The sequence below is a fragment of the Rhinolophus sinicus genome, linkage group LG07 (genome assembly GCF_036562045.2).
Source record: "Rhinolophus sinicus isolate RSC01 linkage group LG07, ASM3656204v1, whole genome shotgun sequence".
Taxonomy (NCBI): Eukaryota; Metazoa; Chordata; class Mammalia; order Chiroptera; family Rhinolophidae; genus Rhinolophus; species Rhinolophus sinicus.
Window position 1 is genome coordinate 16,919,264 of NC_133757.1, and position 14,575 is coordinate 16,933,838.

Genomic DNA, 14,575 nt, shown 5'->3' on the forward strand with positions numbered 1-14,575 from the left:
AAGTGATTTGTTTGATGATTTTAAGCCCAAATTTTAAACATCATTATTACCTGCAGGAGCCATCAATAACTAGAACTCCTAATGACATATGTCGCATTAAAATAATTTTCTTTACCACTTTTAATTTAATAATGATTTCACCATTGCTAGGCCATTCTTTTAATATTGAGTCTCAACAACTCCTTAGTTTCTCCTTTCCCATGCATTCCAACAAGTGGTGAATTAGTTCTTCATCATGTGTTGAGGCCTCCTGCTGGGAAGGATAATTAAAATTAAGTAAGCAACAGTTCCACTTGGTACTAAGATTCCATCAAATACTTAAGTGAAGTTGAGCCTGGTTTCTCAAAGCCAGATGAGAGTTCCCTAAGAAAAACGTGGGCCTGCTCCACTTGATGCTGGCCATTCAGTAGATGGCACTCTTCCCTTTGAGCCCAAATTAAACAAGCTCAAAGAAACACGCTCTGTGACATTCAGGTGTGATACAAAGCAGGGATTCTCACTTCAAAGTACTTAACTGATAGTCACAATCCCTCCAGAAATACATTCATCAAAAGCTGATGGTCCAACCAGACACTTTAGAGTCCAGGGAAGTCCAGATTATAAAACATCAAACACAACATAAAATCATCTAACTCAAGTGATTACCAAGTAATCAGCTTCTAAGAGCCTTTATTATGTCAAGCAGATACACCGTTCTTATTCAGGCATAAAATGTTCCTTCTCTATTACACTCTGCTATAGAAGTGACAGCCTTTCAGTGGTTGGTAACCAGATCCTCCTCCAGCTATCAAATATTTCTTTAGGGTATTTAATGACAACAGTGTTTAGACAACTATGATTTTGTCATTAACATTCACTAACACCAGTGAAAGATGTATTACTTCTAACTTTTGGTTGAAAATAACTTTTGATACCCACTTGAAAAGAATCAAACATCCTAATACAGAATTGTCGAAATCGTTTTGAGAAAAAAAAGCTGTATAAAGCAATATGGATTTGAGTCATTAATGATATGTATTTTACTTTAATACATAATGGATCCCAACTATTTCATGATGAGTAACGTTTCTCACACTTCTGTTTCAGAGATCTTTTTTGAAATTTAAAAAGCAGACAGTTGTGGAAAAAGATGGAAAGAAATTCCTTTTAGTGTAACCACCAGCTGAGAGCCACTTTTTAGCAATCTGATAGGATCATCTTAAAAATTCTACCTTTCTCTAGGAGAGAGAAAACTCAGTCCTGGCAACAAAAGCCATTGGAGGAAAGTAAAAGGCAAACTGTTTTAAAGTTTTTAAAAAAAATGTTGGGAGTGGGGATAAGGAATAAGACTAATATATCAACTTCACTGACAATATTTCTTCTCTGCACCTCTCATCCTATGCACTTAAGCGCATTCAAATTCACAACTCCACTAGAGCTCTGACTATCACCCTTCCCCAACCACTTGCTTAGATATTAAAAGGCTGACCTCACAGAATCTTTTCCTCATGTATTAATAAGACAAATGAGATTAGAAGTGGCAATGCAACTAACAGTTGCTGGCTCTAATTTCTGAAGGATTTAAAGTAGTGTTCTTAAAGAGTCCCTGGGGAAGCCTTGATCCCAAAATATACTCCGTTACACATACCAAGTAAGCTTCATTACCTATCCCGTGAGGAGATTGAGTAAACCCATCTTTTTGCTATGGCATTTAGTCATTCCAGCAGATCAAAAGATGACAGGATGAGAATATTGTATGGAAAAGGAAAAAGGAAATGCTGTCCTTGCACAGGACAAGCTGAGCCATTGTGGAAGAAATTCACAGAAACATTGCTGATGGTGACAAATTAAAGGCATACACCAAGTCCCTAAGATACTGAAACACTCAGCACTTCTCCAACCTGCTTGCTTTCTGCATTGCTGGAATTCCTGCTTCCCTAGCTGGCAGCCAACAACAGCCATGGGAACTGAATAAAATAGGCTCTGAACCCACACTTGCATTGTCCTTTCCCTCTTCCATCCAAGGAGGTGAGCGCTCCGTTGGTGGGAAATGAGGGAGTAAAAATTACAGTAAGTTTAAAGGGGTATGAGAGTTAGCAAAAAATTTCATGTATGTTACTTGGAGTTAGGTTTCAACTTGCATAATCCATTGCTTGCCTCAATATCTACTTGTCTTAATGCACATTGTGAGCACTGAAGTTTTTTTATTGTTTTATTAATATATACAGTATTATTTCTTGAGACATTGGTTTTAAGAACATAATATTGGGCAGCCAGTTGGCTTAGATGGTTGGAGCGCAGTGCCCATAACATCAAGGTCGCCGGTTCGATTCCCACATGGGCCAGGGAGCTGTGCCCTCCACAATTAGACTGAAAACAACAACTGGACTTGAAGCTGCTGGGTCCTGGAAAAACACACTGTTCCCCAATAACAAATTAAAAAGAAAAAAAAGAACACTATATCATTACTGACCTTAAGTTTCTAAAAAAGTGTTTTTACCCCCTGGCTGACAGGTTGCGAGAAATTGTTATCCTATGTAAATCACGTATCCTACTATAGAAAAAGGGAGTTTCATAACCTGAGGTTCAAACTATATGTAGCCTTGTTTGAGGAGGTAGCAATCTTAAGTGTTAGTGAATATACTGCCTATATACCAATATTCTCAGGCCCAGCTACTGGCAATTTGCAACAAAGAAGTTTCAAAGTTCACCTTACATCAGGGAGTCTTATCGTTTTCAATTAAGCTTTAATAAAGCTAACTTTAAAAAAAAAGTAAATGTAAAGTATATGGTGGTGATGCGGATCAGTCTGGTATCAGGTAAAAGCTCAATTTAGATCTAAACTCATTATAAAGATATAACTATATGCCAAAGCCTATACATCTTGTACAATAACAGTTCAGCTTTGGCATAGTTAAAAACTAGCCTATACTATCTTCCTAAGAAGGAAATGTACTATTAATACGATGGTAAGCCTTTCACATCAAAGATGGATTCCATCCATTTTATACCTTTTGGTGATCAGCCTACTACTTTTTGGCTTGGTTGTGCTACACAGCACTGATAGCCACATTCATTCTTTAAGGTTTCTCAGATACTCTTTATTAAACTGCTCCTTCAGTGTAGTAAGTAATGCCCTAGAAAGCTGAAAGATTATTACTGCAGCTTTTCAAACATACCTATCAAAAAATAGTTTAAGGAAACAAGACATCAACTCTCATCTATGCTATCATCTAAGATTTTAGGGTGAGGTACATAGTACTTTCTTAACATTCAAATATGTTTTCAACTGTGCAAATAATTTTGAGTGTCATTTGGGACTTGTCCAGATATAAAAGATCAACATTATTAAAATACATACAAAATAAACAAACAAAATGCCCATGAACCTTTTTTTCTCCAATACTTTTGGCTAATTTTCAGTTAAAGTTCTTGTTCTGTGCATACTGTTGGTTGGTACTCAAATACTTTTTGCATGAATGCCAGGTGAATAATTTTTAACTTTACCTGAAAGGAAGAGTATCCTCCCCCCAAGTAGTATGGTTACACATATGTGTGTCCATAACTAGTTACTGCTGGAAGAAAGAAATAATTAAATTCACCTAATTATTATACATAAGGGATACATAAGGGATAACAGACTTCTTTCTTTCAAGCCATAGTCAATGAGAGACTTCTAACCTGTATGATTTTGAGAGGATTAATATATACAATCCATTAGAGTAAAAATTTGAGATTGTTTTGGCTTTTGGCCAAGAGAATTTAGTCTCTGGCAGAACCCGAAAGACTTCATAACAATCTCATCTATAAATACTCTGGCATGCACCCCGAGATCAAATGATAAAGCATCAGCGTAGAAGACATGAAATAAAGAATTAGGGCACTCAATTTGAATCTCAATGACATGACATAGTCTGCAACTACTCAATTTCAAATAGGGTGTCTAAAAGGAAGAAGAACTCTTGATTAAACATTAAAAAGTTTTTCTATTCAAACTCGACAAATTTAATATTTCCAAACAAATTGGAAATAGCACTAAATATTAATTACAGCAAAAGATTAGTGTTTATTTAATGTGGGAAACAGATTAGTTAGTAAGTTGAGTCTTTTATACAGCTTGAGCTTTTTTAATTCAACATGTGCTTGTTTTTAAACATTTTTCCTTACATTACATCTCACTAAATTGTCAACAAAAGACTTATCAGCTCTCTATAATAATTTTAAACATTACTTAATATGGCTCCTAATGCAGGTTATAATTAATTTGCTTGACCTATCAATTACACTGGTGAAGCATCAATACACAATTCCTTGAGGAATGTGAGTGACAAAGTATAAGCCACAACTTGCATCTTTTCAATTAAGGCTAATTTCAGGAGACAACTCAGGTGGAATTTAGAACAAATTTATGTTAAATACATCTCAGATGGATATGGTGTTGGTAATCAGAAGATCAGGCCCACTGATTGAGTACAGAGCCTGAATCCTAGGGGCGTTAGTGCCACTTGCAGCCTTATATACCTGGCAAGCTTTAAAAAAGAACTTTAATATATTTAGTAATTAAAAAGGTAGCATACCCTAGCCCGAATTCTAGCATCCTAGCTAAACATGTTACGTGAATCAAATGAGAATCTTTTTCCAAACTCAAAAGGTGATTCTAATTAATACAGATAAATCACCATCCTTCAGATTTAAACATGAACCTGTTGGTAGTATTAATACAGGAAAGTGTGGCTAAACAAGACACATACACCTGCAGTCTTGGGAATACTGTGAAGACCTTTCACTGATTTACAAATGTTACCAGGACTGGGCTTACTCTCCAGCCAGACTCTGAGTTCAGAATGAGCCTGTTCCACGTAGTACACCTTGGGTAAGATACTTAACCTCTCTGTTTAGTAATTGGGTTAACATGAGGATTAAGCAAATTAAATCATATAAAACTCTGTGCCTGGCACAGATGTAGAGCAAACGAATACTGACTGTCACAAATATTTGCTGAGTCTTCACTTGCTGCGTAGCATGATGTAACCATCTTCAAAAAAGTGTCATTTAATATACTGATGATGATAAACATATAAAGCACTTACTCTGTATCAGACTACATTTTAAACACTTGATATATAACAACTTGGTTAAGCTAAGGTTCTGATAGTATTGTTCCACAACATTCTACAAACTCAGTTTGTTCAGAGTTGGGTTTCTATGCTTTTTAGTGACTTCTCTCCTCAATAGAAATGCTTCTTATACCCTGATGACACGCATAAGTGCTGCCCAGTACTGCCAACAAACTGCTTTCAGATAGGCAACATTAAACAGCTAACAACCTGTACAGGCTTAGGTGTGACAAAAACACTTATAACATCACAGGCCTACTTCAGGAAGTCTTACAACCTCAAAGAGTTGGGCCCCACCCTGTATCTAGGTTTTAGGATTGTGCATAGAAGGTGAGCTGGTGTGTTATGTCCTCTTAGTCTCAGAAGACATTCTGGTTTTACAAAGACCAAATCCAAACTTTAAACATCACTGAGCAGAATTCACATTCAATAACTAACATTATTGAAAAAAGGGCTTAGAAATAGCAAAGTGTACAATATAATTTTGTTCTTTTTCAGAACATTAAATTTAAATTCTGAAAATACAATCCTGTCATGCAAAATATTTCCCAAGTATATGATCACCTAAGTCATACGTCAAATGTTTACCAAACATTTCCTGATTATCATACATGTAAAAAGCTGCAAAATATTGAATGCCTCATAACCAACTATCTCAAGAAGTACTAAATTATGTTTAACATTCAAAATAGACACACCACTTTGTTCTTCTTCAAAAGCAACTACTACCAATACATCAGCACTTAAGGTCAATATTAAGATTTAGCATAGACTGAACTTTTGGAAAGATGAAAAGTCATTTTTTCCTGGTCCTCCCTCTACAAAGTTAATCTGCTCAATTTAAGCAAAAGGAAATGAGTGACAGGGTAATTATAACACAATCAAGACTTAGATATAAAAACTATACATATGATCCAAAAGTAACTTAAACCTATAAATGTGCCGGTCCCATACCTAATTACACAAGATTTTAATAGTCAAGCATCTTAATTTTCAAATGGCAAATTATGTTGTACTCTTAGTCTCTTTAACAACACCCTCATTAGAAGTCTCCTAAAGCCAAAATTAGGACATACTAGGCATGATGTAGAAGTACTGGATTCCAAGAAAAGCAACTATTTCATACTGCTAAATCTAAAATGCATACGGAATCGTGCACACACGTTTATATAGCTGGTTCTAATCCCCAGAATCTTATCAACTCCTTCACCAAACTTGCATATAATCCCCATGTAAAGCCTCTTGGTTGAGTTAAATTCCATTTCTCTCCATACCACTCCAGCGGGTCAACTGCAACAGCACATGTGCCAAAGAAATTAGTGGTTTTACTTATGCTTCCATTTTTAACGGGCACCTACTTGCAATTAAATCTCTGCAACAAAAAAGTTCACCTGAGGCCATTCTTGCCATTTTAATAGAGGCCTTGCTTATTCTACCTGTATCTGTGGTCTTGCCCTAGCTATAATAGCATACCTCCAAAGAAGCTGGACGTGCCCCAAACACCAGCAAACCAGACCTGCCGCCAACTCTGCTTGTCACCCAGGGCAGGAAGCTCAACCTTAATGTACATAAATTTGTGTGTGTGTGTGTGTGTGTGTGGTGTTGGGGGGAATGAGGACGCGGATTACAGGAGAAAGGTGGCTGAATACTTTCAACTTGTAACAAAGTTTCTTAAATAAGGAAAGCAAAACAAACCAACACTCCCTCCCTCACCTCCACCTTTTCCAAGCACCCTCCCGGAGCGCACCTTCAGAGTTTAAGGTCTCCGGGTCACCGAAGCTTCAGCTATCTCCGATTTTTCAGAACTCTCCGCCCTCCCCGGGGAAACCAGAGGACGCCCAAGAGAATCGGGCCGACCCCGCGGCGCCCCGAGACCCTGCCCTACAGGTCCACTCCCTTCCGTCCAGCCCAAAGCTCCTATTCCAACCCCTCGGGAGAGAGGGGGGTCACCTGAGGCCGCTGGGGTAGTCAATAAGAAGTCCCCTCATCCCCGCGAGCCACCTTGCTCCCTACCCCCGCGCGATCCCGTGGAAGGGTCCCCGCACCCCAGCCCACGAGGGCGCCCGCCATCCCCGCCGGGAGGAGGGGCTGAACCACGGTGCCTGCTCTCGTCTTAGCGTTACCTTGCAGCGCGCAGCCGGCTTTGTGCTCCCCTCCTCCTTCACCGCGGCCGCCGGGGCTGCAGCGGCCGCCCGATCAGCCGCCGCGGCTTCTTAAGCGCCGCACCTCTCCAGAGGGGAGGGCAGAAGAAGGGGAGGGGGCGTGAGGAGGGAGGGACCTGGGCGCCAAGCCCTGTGTAGCAGGAAGAGGCGACACTTGAGTCGCCGAAGCCTCTACCTCTGGCTCTGTTTTTAAAAATATAATTTAGACCCCCCCCTTCCCCTCCCGCCCCCGGCCCTGGCGACCGTTACCGGCTGGCGGCTGGCGCTCTGGCGGGACTGGCCGAGCGCCCCTCCAGCGTCCCGTGGCCCCGCCCAGGCCCCGCCCCCAGGCCCCCAAGCGTCTCTGGCTCCGCCCCCTAAAGGCTGCCCCTCGCAGCCCCCGAGAGCCCCTGGTCCCGCCCCTCGGGCCCCTGCACGTCCTGGTCCCGCCCCTCGGAATCACGGGACGTCCCTGGCCTCGCCTCCTCAAGGTCCCGCCCCTCGCGGCCCCTCGCGCCTCGCCAGAGATTTGGCCCCGCCCTTTGCGGCCCCCTCCGCGAGTGCTGGCATCAGGTTTGTGAAGACCCGGCCCTGGGGGCCTACAGGCCGGGCCTCCGGGAGGGCCTGGCGCGCCTGGCTCCTCTTCTACATCCTCCTCCGGCTATGCTGCTCTGATCTGCGGCGTCCCCTGAGGGTCGGAGCGGGAAACGACCCCGATGGAAACGCGACTACGAGGGGGAGGAGGGGCGCCTCGGAAATGTCGGCCGCCCTACCTTGAGTGAGCTCCCGGGTTCCCAAGGCTGAGCCACCTCTTTCCGAGTCACGCCTCTGCCGCCCACACTGGTGGCTGGGTCCTCAGGGCTAGGTCGCTGCTGAGGTTCAACCTCCGCACGCCCCCCAGGGGAGAAGCCTGCGTTTTTCCCTCCGCACAGTTGCCTGTGGGGGCGCCATCTCCCCCTTACCTCCACAGAGGGACTGGTCACGGGCTCTCTCAATCCTGCTACACTTCGACCCATCTAGGGTCTTCACCCCCACTTTTGCCCTGGCCTCGTGACTGTGACAGCTGACCTCTTGGAAGTGAAAAGTCGAGGCACCGCCAGCCTTCAAAATGAATCCGGGGCCTGGGAAACTTTGCAAGACGCAATTGCAGGGAGGTGGATCCATCCACAGGTGACACTGGGCCGCCCACCCGCGCCGCCCGGACACGTTTTTCACTCCAACCTGTTCTCGAAATAGACCTCCCAGCAACGCACACCTTTCTTTGCCACCCACGACTTGCACATCCCTCCCTCACACACGAATCCACTCTGCAAGCGCCATTCTGGTTATTCATGGTCCTTTGGGTCAACCCCACCCTAACACAACAAACTTCATACCCCACCCTAGCTCCCTTCGTTTCCAAAGCACTGGCGACAGTCCCTTTCATTTCCTTCCTCCTCTGCAGACTCTTCCCCCTCAAATACTTCACGCCATCCTCATCTTCATCCCCTCCCTCTTCCCTAAAAATGTGCTAATTAAAATGTAGTTTCCTCTTCCCACAAACGAAGTGTGGAAAATGAATCTTGTCTTAGCACCAACTGTGATTCATTTATCCTCCTTTTCTCTCTCCACTGGACTAAGGCTATAGAAATTTTAGTCTGCCACCATCTCCCATCTGCTCAAAATCTAACCATGATTACGATTTTTAAATACCCCTAAAGGATCGTGGGAAAGGCTTCCTGGCTTTGGGGAGAAAATACTTAGAAAATGTTCAGCCTTGTCATTCTTATTTGGCATTTTAAAATATCTGCAGTATTTGAGCGATATTGGGAGTGGCTGGATGTTTTCGGGCATTTAAAAAGCAAAAATCGAAAAGCTCTGCATGCATCAAGGTCAGCTTTTTTTAATAGGAAAAAAAGTATATTAAGGCCACATATCAGACAATAGTCTCCACTATACAGGGCATTTGCCTGTCACAAATCCAAACCGCCCCCCCTCCCCATCAAAGGAGGACAAATTAATACAATCCATTTTAAGCATGTCTGAGGAGCAATCTGTTCCATGATCATTCCCTTTCACACAGTTTCTGGACAAAATGGATAAAAGATCTTACCCACTGAGGATCCAAGGCTTTCTTGTGTCCAGGGGTAGTAGACGTGTGTCTTCTAGGTGTGGATTCTGCAGTGCTGCACAGAAACCCGCTGCAGCCTCAGACCCGGGGTGGCAGCGGCGGCTGCAGCCAGCAGCAGCGGCAGCAGCTTCTCCCAATGTTGAGTAGTAAAGTGTGTGACTTAGTAGAGACTCCACAATTAGCGTGAGGCGGTTGCTTATAAGAGAGAAGGCGGAATCTTTCTTAAAGGAATGGGTTTTGATTTTCCTCCCCACTGTTGCTTCATCAGAAGCAGAAAGGGTGGAAGCAGGGAGTTTTTTTGGACTGAGCAAAGCATTACAGCTGTGGGAGGTCAAGGTTAAAATTAACTGGGTGATGGAGGGACTGATTTAGTGTGAGTCAATGAAATGCTAGAAGCACTAGTTTTAAAGAGCCCCGCTAATTTCAGACATTGGGGTCCATGGCAAAAATGGAGTGGTGTGCCTTGAAACTGATTAGTATTTTGTGTTACTATTCGGTGCAACCATTGCACCAAAATGATAAGTATATAAAGGGAGGTTATTTAGTATTTAGTACAAGAATAATAAAACTCATTTATGTGACTGGGAGCAATGGAATCAATTCCTACTAACACCTATAAGCATACTCACCGGAATTTCAGTGAGTATCAGTATTAGAAAATATATTATTGGCAGAGGTCAATTTCTTCTTATGTTATAAAAATCACAATATTATTTATAGAACAACCAAAAAACTAAAATAATTTTAAAGTACTATGGTATTTCAGTGGCGAGCCGAAGATGAGCAAAATTAAGAAAGTCATAAGCAGATTAACTTTAAATACATGTGAATCTTCTATTTAGACTATTAAAATGTGATGTGTCCACACATGAAGAACTTGAGAGTCTGCATTATAACTTTAAATTTTATTTTTAATACTATTCTTCAATTTAAGCACTGAACATCTGTGATTTTTTTTCTTCATAGGGAAATGAAGAGGTGTGGTCTCAAAATGTGAATAGAGAAAAATATGGAAAATATTCTGCAGTTGGTGTTCTTTGCACAGCCTTTTAACTACCTGTATGATCTTGAGCAAGTAAGTAAACTTTTTTGTTCCATAGTTCCCTATTTTGTAAGTTGAGAATATTGGATTGAAATTTTACTTTAGCTTTCTAGGAACACTATGATTTTGTGACATTTATACATTTTTTATTATTTAATGCATGTATAACTCACTCTAAATTACTATTTCTGAAAACATGGATTAAAAGTAAATCATTATTTTAAATGTATAACCAGAGTTTGTCATTTACCACTGTACAGGAATTATTTCACAAATCAAATAATCATTTTGGTATAGAGAATAAACTTCATTTTATCTGACTTATGATTTTGTAACCAACTACGACCAATTATCCTGAAGCAGGACTCTGCTATATTGCTAAGGATACCCTACTATATGGCTGAAATAATGTATGTTTAATAACTACAAAAACATATTTAAAAACTGGAGCATCATTGGGTGGTAGAATTGAAACAGAGTTTACAGCTCACTGACTCTAACACTATAATTTCACAAGTGGAAAAGTTGGAAACTCAGAGAAGCAAAATGGTGACAGAGTTAGGGACAAAGGTGGGGTTAACTCTGAATCTCCACTCTTCACACACACAAGGTAAATAAACAACACGTATGAACATACATATTGTTTCACATTACCCATATTGGGAGCCAAGCAGGACCTGTCACAACAACAAAAAAAGTAGTTTAACTCAATGACACTATTTGTGTACATTTAGTATAAACCAAAGAAATTTATCAAACAAGTGCTTATAATATGTGTAAATATTAGCACAATTTTTTGCCTTTGGGTTTGGAGGTATTTATGCTAGAAAGTAAAGAAATCTGTCCAGGGAAATGTTTTCGGAAAAAAAAAAAAGTGACCTCCAAGGAAACTTACAACGCTCATTAGCAAACTCTTGCTTATGTTCCAAGGGAATGACAGGGCCTTCAACTCTTGTCAGTTTCCTTACACTCATCAGTCGCTCTGTTCCCTTTTGTCTACATCCTCAAGCATGCCTGCCAAGAGAAAAAGTTTGGAGCCAGGGAGGGGAAAGTATTGTAGAGAATTAACCCTGGCCTTCAGAGTTGCTTTTTGGAAGTTGCTTTTTGGGCTAGAAACTAACATTTTCCCTTAAATCCTGATCTCATATTTCTGATAAGGAACCTGGCAATAACTTAAGCCCACTCTCCCCAGTTTCAAGGGGGCGTTCTGGTTAAGGTCTGTGTTATATTAGATGACATAGTAAACTTGGTGGTTTATGTATCTAGCAGGACAATTTATCACCTTGATTACAAAAAAAAAAAAAAAGAAAAATTTCTTCTACAGGAAGAGAATTGAAGGGAAATTGCCCAGTTTCTTGATTTGTTTTTGTTTATCTTGCTTTTCTGCTAGGAAGGCATTTCATTTCATCTACCAGGTGGTAATATGACTATAATGGCAATTATCTACATAATTCAAAGCAAACCCCCCAAATTAAATGTTTATCTTTATATCTTTCCAAAAGTGCTGAGCACAGTCTCTTATAGAAAGACACTTAATAGATACTTTAAAAAATGAATACATGAATTAATGAATAGCCTCCAAAATATCCAGAAACTGATTACAGAGTGTTTTTGTTTGTTTATAATTTGCATTGTTTAAAACAACTGACTCTATTCTCTACCTCCCTTTCTAACACAGTCATGATCTAAGAAAAACAATCTCCTTTCTGTAGAGCGTTTTAGGCATGCCTGATTTGTATTCTCCAATTAAGTTGTAGCCACAAATCTCCACGTGAACTCTGGGTAGATCAAGCAGTAGCTGAGACACGTTCTGCCAAAAAAACACAGTTTTAAGTTTCAAAATTCTGGTACTCTAGTTCTAGCTGTGACACCAACTAGTAGTTATGTGACCTCAAACAAGTTTCTTGACTTGCTTGTGCCTCAGTTTCACCATGTTTTAAGTGCTGGTGGTGGATTATGATACCTACTGTACCTACTCCATAGGGTTGTTGTGAAGTGGAAGTGAGATAATAAATATGAAAATGCTTTGAAATTTTCAAAGCACTATGTAAATATAAGGTATTATTATAGGCTAATGTACTTAATATCAATTATCTACTTCAAGGGACTTTACCCCCAACAACCTGTTTTACTACTTATTGTTTCAGAAAGCAAACAGGTTTATCTCTCTCCCTTTGTGCATACACACAGGCACACACACACACCCTGCTGCTCCCAATTTAACAACTGCTCAGCTCTGAGGCTTTTCCCTGGGCTGGGAAATATGCATCAGCAGTTGAATATGAAGAGCAAAGAATTCATAGAGAGAGCCCTTCCCTCTCCCTTCCCCCAAATTTCCCTATTTAAAGCTCTCAGATAGAAAAGTAAAGTCAGTGAAGCACAGCAGCCTTTTCATACTGCATAATGTCATGTATTTAATCAGTGGGGTTAGTTGAGCCATTCATTTGAAACTTGGCCATGCTACATACATTTTGATCCCCCTTTTATGCCAAGCCCATCTGGAAAGTACTTGGGGAACAGAGCAGGAAAGACTGACAGGGAACTCATGCTAACGAGTTCTCCATTCCCTGAGGAGATATAATCAGGGCAATTCTCAAGGATTCATCAACATATTTTATTAGCACTATGTGACCTATATGGTTTATTTTAAAGAATTATCTCCACGAAATACCTGACAGGTCGTTATACAACTGCTTAAGTTATCAGGCCTGATAAACTTCTGTAACATTAATGACATATCACTCTCAGAGTTCTCCTCCTTTAAAAAACAAAACAAAACGTTTTTATCCTCATTTATTCATTTTCCATTTAGAGAGTCTTTTAAAAGAATCATAGCTAAATAAATAACTGAATAAACAAATAACTAATAAATAAACAACTGCTATAAATAAGATATTCCAAATGAGAGGCCCACTCATAGGTAGGACATAAAAACACATACAAAATCGATTTAAGAATTAGTTTCTGTGTAGAAAAACTATAAAAGGAATACAAAGCATGCAATTGCTACCTGAAGCCTGACGTACGTCAGTTTGCCTATGTATTGTTTCAGCACATGGTTACATGCCTTAAGATTTCAGCTATTATACTAATGTTTTATATCTAAATTACATGATTTAAAAACTTAGTGTGTTAATCCTTATGACACTATTTCTAGAATATGATCATGCACTACCTGCAACAAAAATACTTGTAATTTGCATTGTCTGAAACAATTGACTCCATTCTCTACCTCCCTTTTCCATCACAGTCAAAATTTAGGAATTTCCTAAAATGCTGATCCCTGAGCCCTATCCTTGAATTCATAATCTTTTAGAGAGGGCCCCTGGATTGAGGGGGGGTTTTTTTGCACCCCAAGTGATTCTCTTGTACTCCAAAATTTGGGCACTGTTATCCTAAAGAAACAGTGCAATGTGTGTAGAATCTCAGAGACACAATGAAAGAAATGCAAGTGGGTCCTCTTTCATTATGTGAGAAGGATTCAGAGAAGGACTAACCCCGGCTCCACCATTTCTATGGTGTGAGCTTGGGCAAGATACTTACCTCTCTGAGTCTTACTAGCCTCATCTGTAAAATAATACCTGTTTGACTGTGGTGTTGTAAGGATTAGATGACATATGGAGAGCTTCTACTCTAGTGACTGACACATAACGGAACTTAAGTATATGTTCATCACCTCTCTCCTTGTTCAGAAGTGCATTCTTCTTGTCTAGTGTCCTTCGTATGCTTGGTAGAGGAATGTGAACTCATAAATTAATGACAGCTAATATTTTGAGTTCTTATATTATGTTGGTACTGAATGCTTTGTAGGTACTATTATTTTCATTTTAGAGATGAAGGAACAGAGGCTTAGAGAGGATAAGTAACTTGCCCAGGATCTCAGAGCAAAGAATTAGCAGAGCTGGGATTCAAATCCAGGCTTTCTGACTCCAGAGTCTGACTGTTCATTATGCCGTATGTTTTGTATATTCTCTAAGAACTTAGATTCCAACATATGAGCCAGTCTCTTGGAAGGATTAAGCAACTGCAAAAATGGAGTTTATAAACATGCCAGATATACAGACAAATGAATTCCATCATTTTTCTATTTTAGAACTTTTTGCTAGTTGCCTAAAACAGAATGTGGTACATAGTAGGTGTTCAAAAGTATTTACTGAATGAAGAAAGCAGAGCTTTCGCCAGCACA

General features: G+C 40.3%; 1 protein-coding gene and 1 long non-coding RNA gene across 12 annotated transcripts in view; one reads left to right on the forward strand and one right to left on the reverse strand.

The window, feature by feature from the left end:
• The window catches only part of ADD3 (adducin 3), a 109,046-nt gene extending 99,485 nt beyond the window's left edge, over positions 1–9,561 (reverse strand). For 2 of the 9 annotated variants that reach the window (XM_074339084.1, XM_019725101.2), the window contains exon 1: positions 8,011–8,150. The gene's annotated coding sequence lies outside the window, so the exon portion shown is untranslated. Of the gene's footprint in view, positions 1–7,219; positions 7,569–8,010; positions 8,151–9,329 lie in introns of those variants that run through there. The other 7 variants (XM_019725096.2, XM_074339082.1, XM_074339078.1 and 4 more) reach the window with 7 other exon arrangements.
• LOC141572895 (uncharacterized) overlaps positions 7,688–14,575 on the forward strand; it is a 42,420-nt gene continuing 35,532 nt past the window's right edge. The window contains exons 1-2 of one of the 3 annotated variants that reach the window (XR_012498432.1): positions 7,688–8,015; positions 10,314–10,422. This is a non-coding gene — a long non-coding RNA (uncharacterized LOC141572895). Of the gene's footprint in view, positions 8,016–8,192; positions 8,408–10,313; positions 10,423–14,575 lie in introns of those variants that run through there. The other 2 variants (XR_012498431.1, XR_012498430.1) reach the window with 2 other exon arrangements.